This window comes from Lolium rigidum, chromosome 3 (genome assembly GCF_022539505.1).
Source record: "Lolium rigidum isolate FL_2022 chromosome 3, APGP_CSIRO_Lrig_0.1, whole genome shotgun sequence".
Classification (NCBI taxonomy): domain Eukaryota; kingdom Viridiplantae; phylum Streptophyta; class Magnoliopsida; order Poales; family Poaceae; genus Lolium; species Lolium rigidum.
In genome coordinates, this window is record NC_061510.1 from 110519275 (window position 1) to 110535123 (window position 15849).

The following is a 15849-nucleotide window of genomic DNA, read 5'->3' on the forward strand; positions in this document are numbered from 1 at the left end:
GTGCCAGCCCGCGCAACCAAGGCAGGCCGCGCGTTGCCTTTTTTTTCCTTTTCCTTTCGTTCTTTTGTTTCCTTTCTTCCATCCTGATGTGTGGGCCCTCAATCGTTTATACCTCTGTCACGTACGGGAAGAAAACTCTCAAAAAAAAAAACGTAAGGGAAGAAAACCAACCCTGAAAATCGCGGTTTCTTGCTTCGATTTCCCCTAGATTTATGGTTCATTTTCTAGGCAGTTTTGCATATAAATAGCCTACGACCTTGCACACTTTTTCCCTCAATTTTCTTTTCGAAACCTAATTCCTTGAGCTTGGAATCAATCTCGCCGCAGCCACCATTGAAGCTTCTGAGGTTCATGTCTTCGTCGATTCCGAGTCTCCAAACCCCTCTAAGCTAGCTCATCAACTTTCTCGTCGCCGGAGTAAGAGACCACCATCTCCTCGTAGCCGCAAGGAGGAGACGTATTCAAGGACACCGTCATGACCGCTGCAAGGATCCGATCACCTTTGTCCACTTCGCCACCTTGGAAGATCGACAAGGAACCTCCAATTCGGACTGTTCAATCGCCACCGCGTTTGTCGTCGTCCATCTATGTTTTTCCTTCGGTAAGCTCCGAAATTTGCTCTCAGCCATCCTCACACTTTTGATTTAACAGTAAAAAAATGTTGTATTGTCCAATGGAGACCAAACATGTGGCAAGCTATTTCTCTCATTAAATTAGAACTTCTATTTTTACGAATCCGCTACCTACATAATCTTGCAAGTATTAGAGTTGTAATATCGATACGTACACGTATGGTGTAGTACACCACCGTACAGGTATCCTCCTCTTGTGCAAACCACGCGAGGGGTTTTTCCTCATCTATATAACACGAAACGGTTGACCGGAAAGGGTACGGCATTCCACCCAACAATCCTATGAATTTCACATGGTATCCGACCACAAGGTTATGTGTTTAAATCCTAGCCAACACAGTATTTAAAATAAATATTTGCGGCCTCCTCAAAAAGTAAAACCAATACGTGAGGGGAGATGTTGAATATAATTGCCTAGACCTCCTCCATCAGATTGGTTTTTTGGTTGAACTGGCTAGAGCATGCAATTCTGCAGCTAGATTGAGACAAGTCTAAATTTTTAAATAATCTATGTTGGTTTCACAAAATTGTATAGAACCGGAATCTGTTATAAAATTTCAAGTTTACTCTAACTAAATTTTCGTGAATTTCAAACTCTATATTTGAGTATTTTTGGAAAATTAAACTTAATGTATTTGATGGAGTTGATGAATTTTTTTTTTGCGTCGGATCATAAATTTAATTAGTCATGTAAGGAACCGGAAACTAAAGTTGCTTAAGCAATTTTTGAAAACAAATCTACAAAATTTGAGTTAAATTTTTATCACATTATATTTGCAATCTAAAAATTAATCCTTCACATTAAAATCTCTCTTGCATGCATTTTCAATGAAATTAACTTTTCAAAGTGTATAAGTTGTTAAGTAACCATGCATGCATATGTTGTTTGTCTTTTTATTGATTGTAATGCCATCGAAACGTATAAATTGCGAGAAGCGCAATTTCCGAGATTGAAACGAGTGTGTGAACAACTCGAGCGACCAATGCAAGTGATGTTCATAAGCTTCCTATTATTTTCTTATGCATGTGCATTTGTATTTTTTTTAGAGTTGATTGTGTATGGTTGTTAAATTTTATATACGCTATGTTATTGTTCCTATATTCCCACCTTGTTTGTCTATCTTTATCGACATCGTATTGTAGCTTATTAGACGCGGTGGGACTTCCAGCATCAAAGATGTTGAGATATAAGTTATTTATGATAATATTTTTTTAATGAATTGCCTTGGCAGATTGGGATCGGATCATCGAGTGTTGGTATGTTTGGAACCACTGTAACACCCCAACTTTTGCAACCTTGATTAATTATCCTGATTACAAAAATTAGGGGGAACAAAAACTTTTTCTAAAGACTAATTAGATGAATTGCCTTGATTGTTTGTTGTGATGAATTTGCCTTGATCTGTTGGTAGATGTATTGTCTTGATTTGCTTGTTGAGTTTTGTCTTGAGCCACCTCTTAGAACAACACCCCTAGTGGTTAAACAAGCAACTCACCAAATAAAACACATGTGTGGCTTAGGAAGAATTGTTTTCCTTCTTACTACATCAAACCTCTCTCCGGATGACAACATGGGTGTGCCATCTTGATTTTCTCTTTGTGGTACAAGATAGCTCAATCATCCTTAATTCACAACTTTGTGATCTCAATGCATGGATCTCATCTCGTGCATCTCCCTCTATAATTTCCACATCCCGCATGTCTCATTCTACCCTTGCATCACATATATTCAACTTGATCTGATACCCTATCCAATGATTCAACTCTAGATCACTTCCTTCACTTTTACCTCTTGTTTTTATTCAAGTTTAATCTTCACAAAACCAAGAGTGGGAATGATGGATACATTTTGTAGCCACCATCTACCCTTGAGAACACTCCTCCCTAAATTAGTTTCCCTCCTCAAAAATCCTACAGCTTTTCCTTCTCTAGTTTTGATCACAAAACTACTTCTAGTTTTATTAAAACTTTCCAAGATTTCTCTTCAAAGAAAACAAGGAACTGAAATGGGTTTTGTTTTTCATCCCATTTCTACCAAGTATTGATTTATAAAACAATACTCTCTATTTTGCTTTCCTTTTTACAAAAAGGCTTGTTATGGTATTTATACCATTTCTTGTTTTTTTTAAGATTGAGAAAACTCTACTTTACTTGAGAAAGTAAGTGGAACATTTTGAACTCCTATGTTCCAACTAGTTCTCTCTCAATATTTTCAAATTCCATTCCACTTGAGTTCATTACCAATTGTCCCCTAGACAATTGACGTGTTTCAAATACTTTTGAAACAAGTTCTATTCCAAATGACAACCCTTGCACATCTTGTGTACATCTCTAATCTACCCATTATGTTCCTTCATCCTCCAATTCTGTATCAAATGGATGATCATTCGATACTTTCAAACCACTCCCAATTGACCTCTTATTTGAAGAGCAACTTATATTTCATTATGCCTATCTCACTCCTCTATTATTTTCCATCATCACCTTGACCTCATGAATTGATGATGTATGTCAATATATTCATCCTTGTGAGTATATGGTTACTTCACTCACCATCTCTCCTAGCCTTGCTCTACCATTGTCTAAATCACCATCACCACCATCATCTCTTGGACACATCTTTTATCGAGTCAGAATGTCACCACCATCTACTTTAGCACCCTTGTGCATTAGTATCACTTTGCCTAAAATTGTATATCTTTTTAGGCCACCATTTTAGTAATTTGTGAGGCACTCAACCTTGGGTGTCATGCATGTGTAGCAATTATCTCTTGTTGATCACTTGTGCATGGCCAAAAATATGTGGCCGGCCATGCCATGGCACACATGCATCATGCCTCTCCATTTCCCTCTCTCTCACATAATTACTCCACCTTGGGAAGCCTCTCCTCCTTTGTCCCTTCCCAATGCCATAAATAAATTCAGCTTGGGTCAAATATCTCTTCCCCAAACCAGCCTCCCAACTAACCCAATCAATGAAGAGGCTACCTCCCAACCAACCCAATCAATGAGGAGGCAGCCCACCCCCTCTCCCTCTATATAAAGGGGCTTGGCAGCCCACCCCCTCCTCACTTGCTCTCACTTTTCCACTCCCCACTCTCTCCTCCACTCCCATACACTCTCCTCCTACCTCTCCCCACGAAATTGCTGCTCCTCCTAGCTTCATGGCCGGCCATGGCCATGGAAAGCTCACCAAGATGCAGCTCCTTCCTCCCTCAAGCTCATCCTCACCATGAGAGCCTCCCCCTCCATCTTCTCCCCAACCTTAGATGGTTTAATCTCCTCTTCTTCTCCCTCCATTGCTAAGATTGGATCTTGATGCAGGTGCATGTTGGTCCAAGCATGGAGAAGGTTGAGCTATCCTCAGATCTGAAGTTCTTGAGCAAAGTTCGTCCAAAACCTTGCAGTAATTTCTGTTTCTTGCTGTTTCAGATTCTGGTACGATCTTGTAAAATCCGCCAAATCTCGTGTGCGGATCCAAATCGAGTGGTTCAAAGTTCTGCAGATAGGTATTGAAAATATCTACAACTTGGCGTTGGTCTCATCCTCAAATTCGTTACGGATTTTGCATGATAAATAAAGTTCTGCAAACATGCAGAATCATTGTTTGTTAGATTTCTTCCGTTTTACAAAACCTTTTTGAGCAAACTCAACTTTGGGTGAAAGTCCTCTCCAGTACCTTCATTTTGGCGTTGGGGTCACTTCAAATGACCTAATGAAATTGAAATGGTTCACAGATCAAGATCTGGTCAGATCTGACTTTGTCGAAATAAATCAGGAGCTTGGAAACGAATTTTTGAATGAAACCATTTGGGTAAGAACCACCTTTTCAATACCTTTCAGATGCAGCTGACCTCATATTTTTATGAGTTGTGTACGATTTTTGGTGAATTAAACTTATTCTGTGTGTTCTGCAGACATGGCTTTTAGCTTTTAATTCATTAAAAATCCATTTTTGAACCTAATTGAGTGATTCCACTTCTGTAGGATTGCTGAATGTTTTCTTAATCATCTCAAACAAGTTTCAAACCTTTATCTGTTCTGCAACTCCATAGTTAAAGCAAATGGTGAAAACATACAAGTAAACTTGTAAATCCATTTGTGAGAGTTTCAGAAATAATTTGAACCCAAATCCAATTGCGTGTGATTCTCTGTTTAATTACCTTTCAAATGCCAGTGGCCTCATATTTTTAGGATGTTTCTACGATTTATGGCTTACAGATCTTGTTTTCTGTACAGTAAGATTCAAAGAAATTCCTAAAATTGTAGGTTTGGTATTTTTGGGTGTTTCCAATTGGGTTAGTCTTGTATTAGTACTGGCCATCTAGGAAAAATATTGTTAGTCTTTGTTCATGCATATTAAGTACTGTTAGTACTGTGTATGTGTGACATGGATTGTTGAACCAAAACTTTTTGGTTTGTTTAAAAACTTTAACCACCTCTTTGTATTAAAATTGTTCAACCAATGTTTTATTCTTGCAAAACAAAATCTCTGCAACTTAAACTTAATTCAATTGTTTGGCTTAAGTTTTCAAACGGTGTGGCATATCATTTACTTCCTATTCTTGTGTAGTGTTTTGTAAGCCTTATAAAATGGAGATGATGACTTCCCGCTTTTCCAAAAATGTTTCGAATTATATATTAAATGTTTGGGATGCCAAACTAATGCACTTGTCCTCTTTATGATGTTATCTACCAGGGGATACTTAGTTGTGCCATGGTGATACCGAGAGAGGCAATTGCTAAGTCATGGCACTCTCATACCTCTACTAGGTAAATAAATGGGGTTTTCTAAATTAAAACTCTTGAAGTTGTTTTGTGATATCTATAAGTCCTTAGTATGTTATCCCTTGGCTGCATGGTTAGTTGTTGATTGTTGAATGTTGTCTTGTTGGTGCAATGTGATTGATTGTGTTCCTTTTATATTTTCCGGCGATAGATGCGAACAATTCCGGAGAAGAAGAAGAAGTGGAATCGGACGAGGATTTTATTTATGTTGTTGGGATTCTTATATTGATGGAGTTGAAGAAGTCCAGGGACAAATAAGCCAAGGCAAGCCATCTTTTGATCTCTGATCCGGTGTCTAGTTGGATGTCATTTGTTGATGTTCAAAGCACCTTCATTCTATGTGTGTTATTATCTCTATTTATGTCATCTATGTGTGTTTGCAAGTGGGGTACTCCCTAGTGGTGATGCTCCACTATTTGTCCTTGTGTTATGGGATGCATGGTAGCATGGCCGTGCTATCCCACTTGGTTATCTTGTATGCTCAACTTGAGCATGTTCCATCTCAAGATAGTAACTTACACCACACCCACCCCATTTGTAGTATAGAGGTATCATTGTCATGATCTTGGTGTATTCTCAACTTGAGAGGAGTATGCCGTGTACCATCTTGGAGAATATGTTGGAGAGTGATACTCCACTATCTAAGTTGTGTAGTTAGCACCACAAATCCGAGAGTATATTCCTCCTTGTGTTGTCATAATACATGCTTACCTTAAGCAAGTATGATCCACTCCACTACCCCTTTATACCTCATCTATGGCGTGATGAATCTCATCTCGGCCGTAGTGCAATACTAGTTCAACTCATGAAACTATAGGTTGGGAACCCCTCAAGGTTTACCTTGTTGTAAATGTTTATGAAAACCTTGGGTGAGGCAACCTTACCCAAGCGTATGGTTTTTGAAAGAAAAGGACCTTGACAAAGATGGTTGGAAAAAGGAAAGTGTGGGTGTGACTTGGGTTTTTTGAGAAAAACGACACATGGTTCTCTCGTATTCGCCCGGAACAATTAACCCGCGCAACCACACTACTCCAACGTGGGCACGGGGCTTAGCTTGACGTTTGTTCTTCTTAGCATGAGGCACCGCACAACTATACAAGGGTACGGTTACCCCCGAGTCCGGGTTGTCGTAGTTGGAGACAATAGTATAACGGGAGGCCTTCGGGGCTGACCCGTCCGGAAGACACTATGGGTCTCCTGGCTTGGCGGTGGAGCCACGCTCAAGAGGAGGTGAGCTGCCACGGTGCCGGGGAGGTACATACTCCATAGGGTAGGACCTCTTGCTAAGTTGAATGGGCGAAAGGCTTCGACCGATTATCCGAGACTCGCATACTTCCGTATGACGAACCGGGGATGATCCCGGCGGATTTATCGGATCTTGTGGGGAAAGTGCGCACACTCGCAGAGTTAAAACTATTCGAATAGCCGCGTCCGCGGTCATGGACGGTTGGGATGGCCGTTACCGAGCCGTGTCGAGTTTTGGTTTTGAAAATGATTTCCAAAGGAAATGCGTGTGTTGGAAGTACCGGAAGGGTACGGGAAAGATGTTGTGCCGACCATGTGGAGATGGTTGAGGAAAAATGAAACAAAATTGGGTGACCCTTCCTAGTGTTTTCATGTAGAGGAACTCTTCTTCAATAAAGATGTAGAGATGTCATAGTTTATCTTTGAAGAATCTTCAATAAAGATATAGAGATGTCATAGACTTCCATCGCATCCGCATCAATTGAGATGCCAACGCTACCTCTTCTTTAAAGATATAAAGATGTCGTAGTCTATCTTTGAAGTATCTTCTCAATGGAGATATAGAGATATCATGAGTACACCATAGTGTCCGCATCACTTGAGATGCCGGCATGCTATATCCACAAGAGAAACCGATTCTCTTTCACATGCCGTATCCACAAGAGAAACTATTCTTCCTCTCTTGTCTCTTTTAGTTAGCATTGTTAGCACCTTTCTTGATGGTTTGCGAGTACAATTCAAATGTACTCACGGCTTTGTCCCCGGCTATTTACTTGGCCGGACTTGAAGGAGTTCGACAGATGAAGAAGGAGTTGGCGACGTCTATGCGAGCTAGGAACGTCTTCCCGGCCGCGCTGCTCGTAGGGTTATGGCGGATGACTTGGGTACTGCGCTGCTGAAGTGATGATGCTACTCCGATGTTTAGTTAGGCCCTTCGAGGCTATTATGTAAGTATTGGTCAGGTGACCATGTTGTAATTTTCTTATTCCGCTTTGTAATGGATGGTGTAATTTGATATCGGTTCGGTTATGTGTTCACGGCACACCGATCATGGGAACGTGAACGGTATACATAACGAGGTATTTCGGACAGCTAGTCCGGGGTCCCCACGGAGCTGGTATCGAGCTATCCCGACTGTAGGAAACCTTAGTTAGCATGGACGTTAGTTAGGAAAAAAGTACTTGGGAAAAACTATTTAAGAAACAAATTCTTTCTTTAGTCGGAAGCATAGCTTCTGCTCCTGCTATTTCTTCAAAGCTTCTAAATTCTTATCTCTCCGCTTTATTAAAATGTTTGAAATTTCTTACTCTATTGTCTCATCCACTTCAAAACCTACATACTGGACGATGTCCCAACTCAGACCGGAGACTCGACCTCAATTAGGGATCAATCCCTCGAGAAGACTCGTGTATCTCCAAACAACAGTTATTGAAGATTGGAAGCCGACTTAGTGTGCAGATAAAGGGATAATAAGATCATGCCTTTGGTTGTCACCAAAGTCTGTCAATGAGCTGACCTTGTTCCTCCGTGGACTTGCACCTTTTCGCAGTCGTCTGGGATCAAGTCCTCAGTTCTTGACTAATAATTTTTCGGCCAGCCACCAGAAGTTGTCAACTTTGGAAGTACCTCGACATCTACCCCTCTGAAGACCTCACGTCCCCGGGATGTTGAGACTGGAAGTTCTATGCAAATCTCGCCTTCACCTCGACATCGACGACTCAACACTAAGCCGCTTCACCACCAACTGCTTCGAGAAATCCTTGTTGAAGACGATGTCAACAAGATGAAGACGCCAACATATGTGACCAGCCCCAAAACTATAGGATGGATAGGACAAACTCAATCGCTTCGATTGAGCTACCCCCACGTATTAGGTATCCCTAGATACTTAGAGTGCCTTGTTTGGTGTGCTGATTGCTTGTAGTTCACTAGTGTGCTGCCTTGAGTGTCTTTTATTTGTTTGTTGTGTGTATGTTTTTCTAGTCTTCGCTGAAAATACCCTAGTGTGATGACCTAGCATAGGAAGCCTCCCAGGATGTTTTCACCCTCATCTACCTCGCCGATGGATTAATTGGGTAAATCAACGAAAGACTCTAACTCTAAACCCGTTGGAAGTTGTTTTTCAACCGTCAAGAAAACTAACCCGACCCCTATCTACGCTGACTTCCTTCAAGATCAGCCGAAGCATCTCCACTACGCCAAGAAAGAAGAAGCCCTACCTTCACGAGTGACCGCACCTCTACCGAAGACTTACTAACTTGGTCTAACCTTGGTATATAATCGCGCTAACCTCGAGGATATCTTTTTGAAAGCCCCCCCTAACACACCGTCTAACTAGATGAGAGAACATTAGCGTCAAAGACAAGCTACATCACATGGTTCATCTCGGTCCTCATCAAGTGAAGACTCTTGAAGATACCTCAAGAACTCAAGACTAGGTGCAACTTACCCGCTCACCAACCGGTATAAGTCAGCACCGACCCGCCAGCTGATGATTGACTTCGAAGACCTCTCGTTGCTGTTCCATATGGATACCAACTAGGTGTTTCATCAACTTACTCACTCACCGCGCGTCCTCTATGGTTTAGTTAACACCGTGAGTGCCTCTTGAAGTTGTGGTCCGCATGTCGCCCCGAAGACTCTTCAACTAAACAAGGAAGATCGACGACTTCTTCGAAGCCCCGCACAGGACCGCAAGGCAGAAGCTCTAAGTTTTTCCGAAAGCCCGATGAAAAATCTTAAGGGTGGAAGACTTCGTCTTCCACTAAAAGTTGGAGCTAACCACCAAATTTATATCTTTCTAAAACAACGTTGGAAACGTGGGATTGCACTAACTCCCCTCGAAGCTATGGACTACACATCAACCTCTGAAGATGTTCGCCTCAAGACGCGAGACTGGTGACTTCTCCAAGGAGCGCCCGACAAGACCCGTGGCGGAAGCTTACGCTTTTAACGCCCCTCCCCGTTGAACAATTTTAAGGGTGGAAGACTTCGTCTTCCACTAAAACCAAGCTAACTCTAAAGAGTTTTCAACCGTGCTCAAGCACCATTGGGTGCACTAACTCTCCCACAGTCTTGAACCTCCACTAGGATCGTGAAGAAGCTACAGATCCAACATCCGCACGGAGTAGTCAACCTCTTCATGAAGCTCGCCATCGGCAGGAATCCATCATGTCTCTCAGAAGCTGAAGTTGCGACCCCTCAACAACGGCACGCCGACAGAAGAATGGAGTCTAACTTTCGTTAAGCTTTACAACCCCTCTTGTTCTGCGCTCACTAATCTCGGGACGAGATTATTTTAAGGGTGGAAGATCTGTAACACCCCAACTTTTGCAACCTTGATTAATTATCCTGATTACAAAAATTAGGGGGAACAAAAACTTTTTCTAAAGACTAATTAGATGAATTGCCTTGATTGTTTGTTGTGATGAATTTGCCTTGATCTGTTGGTAGATGTATTGTCTTGATTTGCTTGTTGAGTTTTGTCTTGAGCCACCTCTTAGAACAACACCCCTAGTGGTTAAACAAGCAACTCACCAAATAAAACACATGTGTGGCTTAGGAAGAATTGTTTTCCTTCTTACTACATCAAACCTCTCTCCTGATGACAACATGGGTGTGCCATCTTGATTTTCTCTTTGTGGTACAAGATAGCTCAATCATCCTTAATTCACAACTTTGTGATCTCAATGCATGGATCTCATCTGTGCATCTCCCTCTATAATTTCCACATCCCGCATGTCTCATTCTACCCTTGCATCACATATATTCAACTTGATCTGATACCCTATCCAATGATTCAACTCTAGATCACTTCCTTCACTTTTACCTCTTGTTTTTATTCAAGTTTAATCTTCACAAAACCAAGAGTGGGAATGATGGATACATTTTGTAGCCACCATCTACCCTTGAGAACACTCCTCCCTAAATTAGTTTCCCTCCTCAAAAATCCTACAGTTTTCCTTCTCTAGTTTTGATCACAAAACTACTTCTAGTTTTATTAAAACTTTCCAAGATTTCTCTTCAAAGAAAACAAGGAACTGAAATGGGTTTTGTTTTTCATCCCATTTCTACCAAGTATTGATTTATAAAACAATACTCTCTATTTTGCTTTCCTTTTTACAAAAGGCTTGTTATGGTATTTATACCATTTCTTGTTTTTTTTAAGATTGAGAAAACTCTACTTTACTTGAGAAAGTAAGTGGAACATTTTGAACTCCTATGTTCCAACTAGTTCTCTCTCAATATTTTCAAATTCCATTCCACTTGAGTTCATTACCAATTGTCCCCTAGACAATTGACGTGTTTCAAATACTTTTGAAACAAGTTCTATTCCAAATGACAACCCTTGCACATCTTGTGTACATCTCTAATCTACCCATTATGTTCCTTCATCCTCCAATTCTGGATCAAATGGATGATCATTCGATACTTTCAAACCACTCCCAATTGACCTCTTATTTGAAGAGCAACTTATATTTCATTATGCCTATCTCACTCCTCTATTATTTTCCATCATCACCTTGACCTCATGAATTGATGATGTATGTCAATATATTCATCCTTGTGAGTATATGGTTACTTCACTCACCATCTCTCCTAGCCTTGCTCTACCATTGTCTAAATCACCATCACCACCATCATCTCTTGGACACATCTTTTATCGAGTCGAATGTCACCACCATCTACTTTAGCACCCTTGTGCATTAGTATCACTTTGCCTAAAATTGTATATCTTTTTAGGCCACCATTTTAGTAATTTGTGAGGCACTCAACCTTGGGTGTCATGCATGTGTAGCAATTATCTCTTGTTGATCACTTGTGCATGGCCAAAAATATGTGGCCGGCCATGCCATGGCACACATGCATCATGCCTCTCCATTTCCTCTCTCTCACATAATTACTCCACCTTGGGAAGCCTCTCCTCCTTTGTCCCTTCCCAATGCCACAAATAAATTCAGCTTGGGTCAAATATCTCTTCCCCAAACCAGCCTCCCAACTAACCCAATCAATGAAGAGGCTACCTCCCAACCAACCCAATCAATGAGGAGGCAGCCCACCCCCTCTCCCTCTATATAAAGGGGCTTGGCAGCCCACCCCCTCCTCACTTGCTCTCACTTTTCCACTCCCCACTCTCTCCTCCACTCCCATACACTCTCCTCCTACCTCTCCCCACGAAATTGCTGCTCCTCCTAGCTTCATGGCCGGCCATGGCCATGGAAAGCTCACCAAGATGCAGCTCCTTCCTCCCTCAAGCTCATCCTCACCATGAGAGCCTCCCCTCCATCTTCTCCCCAACCTTAGATGGTTTAATCTCCTCTTCTTCTCCCTCCATTGCTAAGATTGGATCTTGATGCAGGTGCATGTTGGTCCAAGCATGGAGAAGGTTGAGCTATCCTCAGATCTGAAGTTCTTGAGCAAAGTTCGTCCAAAACCTTGCAGTAATTTCTGTTTCTTGCTGTTTCAGATTCTGGTACGATCTTGTAAAATCCGCCAAATCTCGTGTGCAGATCCAAATCGAGTGGTTCAAAGTTCTGCAGATAGGTATTGAAAATATCTACAACTTGGCGTTGGTCTCATCCTCAAATTCGTTACGGATTTTGCATGATAAATAAAGTTCTGCAAACATGCAGAATCATTGTTTGTTAGATTTCTTCCGTTTTACAAAACCTTTTTGAGCAAACTCAACTTTGGGTGAAAGTCCTCTCCAGTACCTTCATTTTGGCGTTGGGGTCACTTCAAATGACCTAATGAAATTGAAATGGTTCACAGATCAAGATCTGGTCAGATCTGACTTTGTCGAAATAAATCAGGAGCTTGGAAACGAATTTTTGAATGAAACCATTTGGGTAAGAACCACCTTTTCAATACCTTTCAGATGCAGCTGACCTCATATTTTTATGAGTTGTGTACGATTTTTGGTGAATTAAACTTATTCTGTGTGTTCTGCAGACATGGCTTTTAGCTTTTAATTCATTAAAAATCCATTTTTGAACCTAATTGAGTGATTCCACTTCTGTAGGATTGCTGAATGTTTTCTTAATCATCTCAAACAAGTTTCAAACCTTTATCTGTTCTGCAACTCCATAGTTAAAGCAAATGGTGAAAACATACAGTAAACTTGTAAATCCATTTGTGAGAGTTTCAGAAATAATTTGAACCCAAATCCAATTGCGTGTGATTCTCTGTTTAATTACCTTTCAAATGCCAGTGGCCTCATATTTTTAGGATGTTTCTACGATTTATGGCTTACAGATCTTGTTTTCTGTACAGTAAGATTCAAAGAAATTCCTAAAATTGTAGGTTTGGTATTTTTGGGTGTTTCCAATTGGGTTAGTCTTGTATTAGTACTGGCCATCTAGGAAAAATATTGTTAGTCTTTGTTCATGCATATTAAGTACTGTTAGTACTGTGTATGTGTGACATGGATTGTTGAACCAAAACTTTTTGGTTTGTTTAAAAACTTTAACCACCTCTTTGTATTAAAATTGTTCAACCAATGTTTTATTCTTGCAAAACAAAATCTCTGCAACTTAAACTTAATTCAATTGTTTGGCTTAAGTTTTCAAACGGTGTGGCATATCATTTACTTCCTATTCTTGTGTAGTGTTTTGTAAGCCTTATAAAATGGAGATGATGACTTCCCGCTTTTCCAAAAATGTTTCGAATTATATATTAAATGTTTGGGATGCCAAACTAATGCACTTGTCCTCTTTATGATGTTATCTACCAGGGGATACTTAGTTGTGCCATGGTGATACCGAGAGAGGCAATTGCTAAGTCATGGCACTCTCATACCTCTACTAGGTAAATAAATGGGGTTTTCTAAATTAAAACTCTTGAAGTTGTTTTGTGATATCTATAAGTCCTTAGTATGTTATCCCTTGGCTGCATGGTTAGTTGTTGATTGTTGAATGTTGTCTTGTTGGTGCAATGTGATTGATTGTGTTCCTTTTATATTTTCCGGCGATAGATGCGAACAATTCCGGAGAAGAAGAAGAAGTGGAATCGGACGAGGATTTTATTTATGTTGTTGGGATTCTTATATTGATGGAGTTGAAGAAGTCCAGGGACAAATAAGCCAAGGCAAGCCATCTTTTGATCTCTGATCCGGTGTCTAGTTGGATGTCATTTGTTGATGTTCAAAGCACCTTCATTCTATGTGTGTTATTATCTCTATTTATGTCATCTATGTGTGTTTGCAAGTGGGGTACTCCCTAGTGGTGATGCTCCACTATTTGTCCTTGTGTTATGGGATGCATGGTAGCATGGCCGTGCTATCCCACTTGGTTATCTTGTATGCTCAACTTGAGCATGTTCCATCTCAAGATAGTAACTTACACCACACCCACCCCATTTGTAGTATAGAGGTATCATTGTCATGATCTTGGTGTATTCTCAACTTGAGAGGAGTATGCCGTGTACCATCTTGGAGAATATGTTGGAGAGTGATACTCCACTATCTAAGTTGTGTAGTTAGCACCACAAATCTGAGAGTATATTCCTCCTTGTGTTGTCATAATACATGCTTACCTTAAGCAAGTATGATCCACTCCACTACCCCTTTATACCTCATCTATGGCGTGATGAATCTCATCTCGGCCGTAGTGCAATACTAGTTCAACTCATGAAACTATAGGTTGGGAACCCCTCAAGGTTTACCTTGTTGTAAATGTTTATGAAAACCTTGGGTGAGGCAACCTTACCCAAGCGTATGGTTTTTGAAAGAAAAGGACCTTGACAAAGATGGTTGGAAAAAGGAAAGTGTGGGTGTGACTTGGGTTTTTTGAGAAAAACGACACATGGTTCTCTCGTATTCGCCCGGAACAATTAACCCGCGCAACCACACTACTCCAACGTGGGCACGGGGCTTAGCTTGACGTTTGTTCTTCTTAGCATGAGGCACCGCACAACTATACAAGGGTACGGTTACCCCCGAGTCCGGGTTGTCGTAGTTGGAGACAATAGTATAACGGGAGGCCTTCGGGGCTGACCCGTCCGGAAGACACTATGGGTCTCCCGGCTTGGCGGTGGAGCCACGCTCAAGAGGAGGTGAGCTGCCACGGTGCCGGGGAGGTACATACTCCATAGGGTAGGACCTCTTGCTAAGTTGAATGGGCGAAAGGCTTCGACCGATTATCCGAGACTCGCATACTTCCGTATGACGAACCGGGGATGATCCCGGCGGATTTATCAGATCTTGTGGGGAAAGTGCGCACACTCTGCAGAGTTAAAACTATTCGAATAGCCGCGTCCGCGGTCATGGACGGTTGGGATGGCCGTTACCGAGCCGTGTCGAGTTTTGGTTTTGAAAATGATTTCCAAAGGAAATGCGTGTGTTGGAAGTACCGGAAGGGTACGGGAAAGATGTTGTGCCGACCATGTGGAGATGGTTGAGGAAAAATGAAACAAAATTGGGTGACCCTTCCTAGTGTTTTCATGTAGAGGAACTCTTCTTCAATAAAGATGTAGAGATGTCATAGTTTATCTTTTGAAGTATCTTCTTCAACGGAGATATAGAGATATCATGAGTACACCATAGTGTCCGCATCACTTGAGATGCCGGCATGCTATATCCACAAGAGAAACTGATTCTCTTTCACATGCTGTATCCACAAGAGAAACTATTCTTCCTCTCTTGTCTCTTTTAGTTAGCATTGTTAGCACCTTTCTTGATGGTTTGCGAGTACAATTCAAATGTACTCACGGCTTTGTCCCTGGCTATTTACTTGGCCAGACTTGAAGGAGTTCGACAGATGAAGAAGGAGTTGGCGACGTCTATGCGAGCTAGGAACGTCTTCCCGCTCGGCTTGCTCGTAGGGTTATGGCAGATGACTTGGGTACTGCGCTGCTGAAGTGATGATGCTACTCTGATGTTTAGTTAGGCCCTTCGAGGCTATTATGTAAGTATTGGTCGTGTGACCATGTTGTAATTTTCTTATTCCGCTTTGTAATGGATGGTGTAATTTGATATCAGTTCGGTTATGTGTTCACGGCACACTGATCATGGGAACGTGAACGGTATACATAACAGGGTATTTCGGACAGCTAGTCCGGGGTCCCCACAACCACAACATAGGATTAAAAAGAAATAAATTGGTCTTCTTTTTTAATAGCTTGTGTGAGCTATTGTGTGTCTGTTGGTATGGATATGCCTAAGCTTCGTAGTTTGTGGTAAACCAAA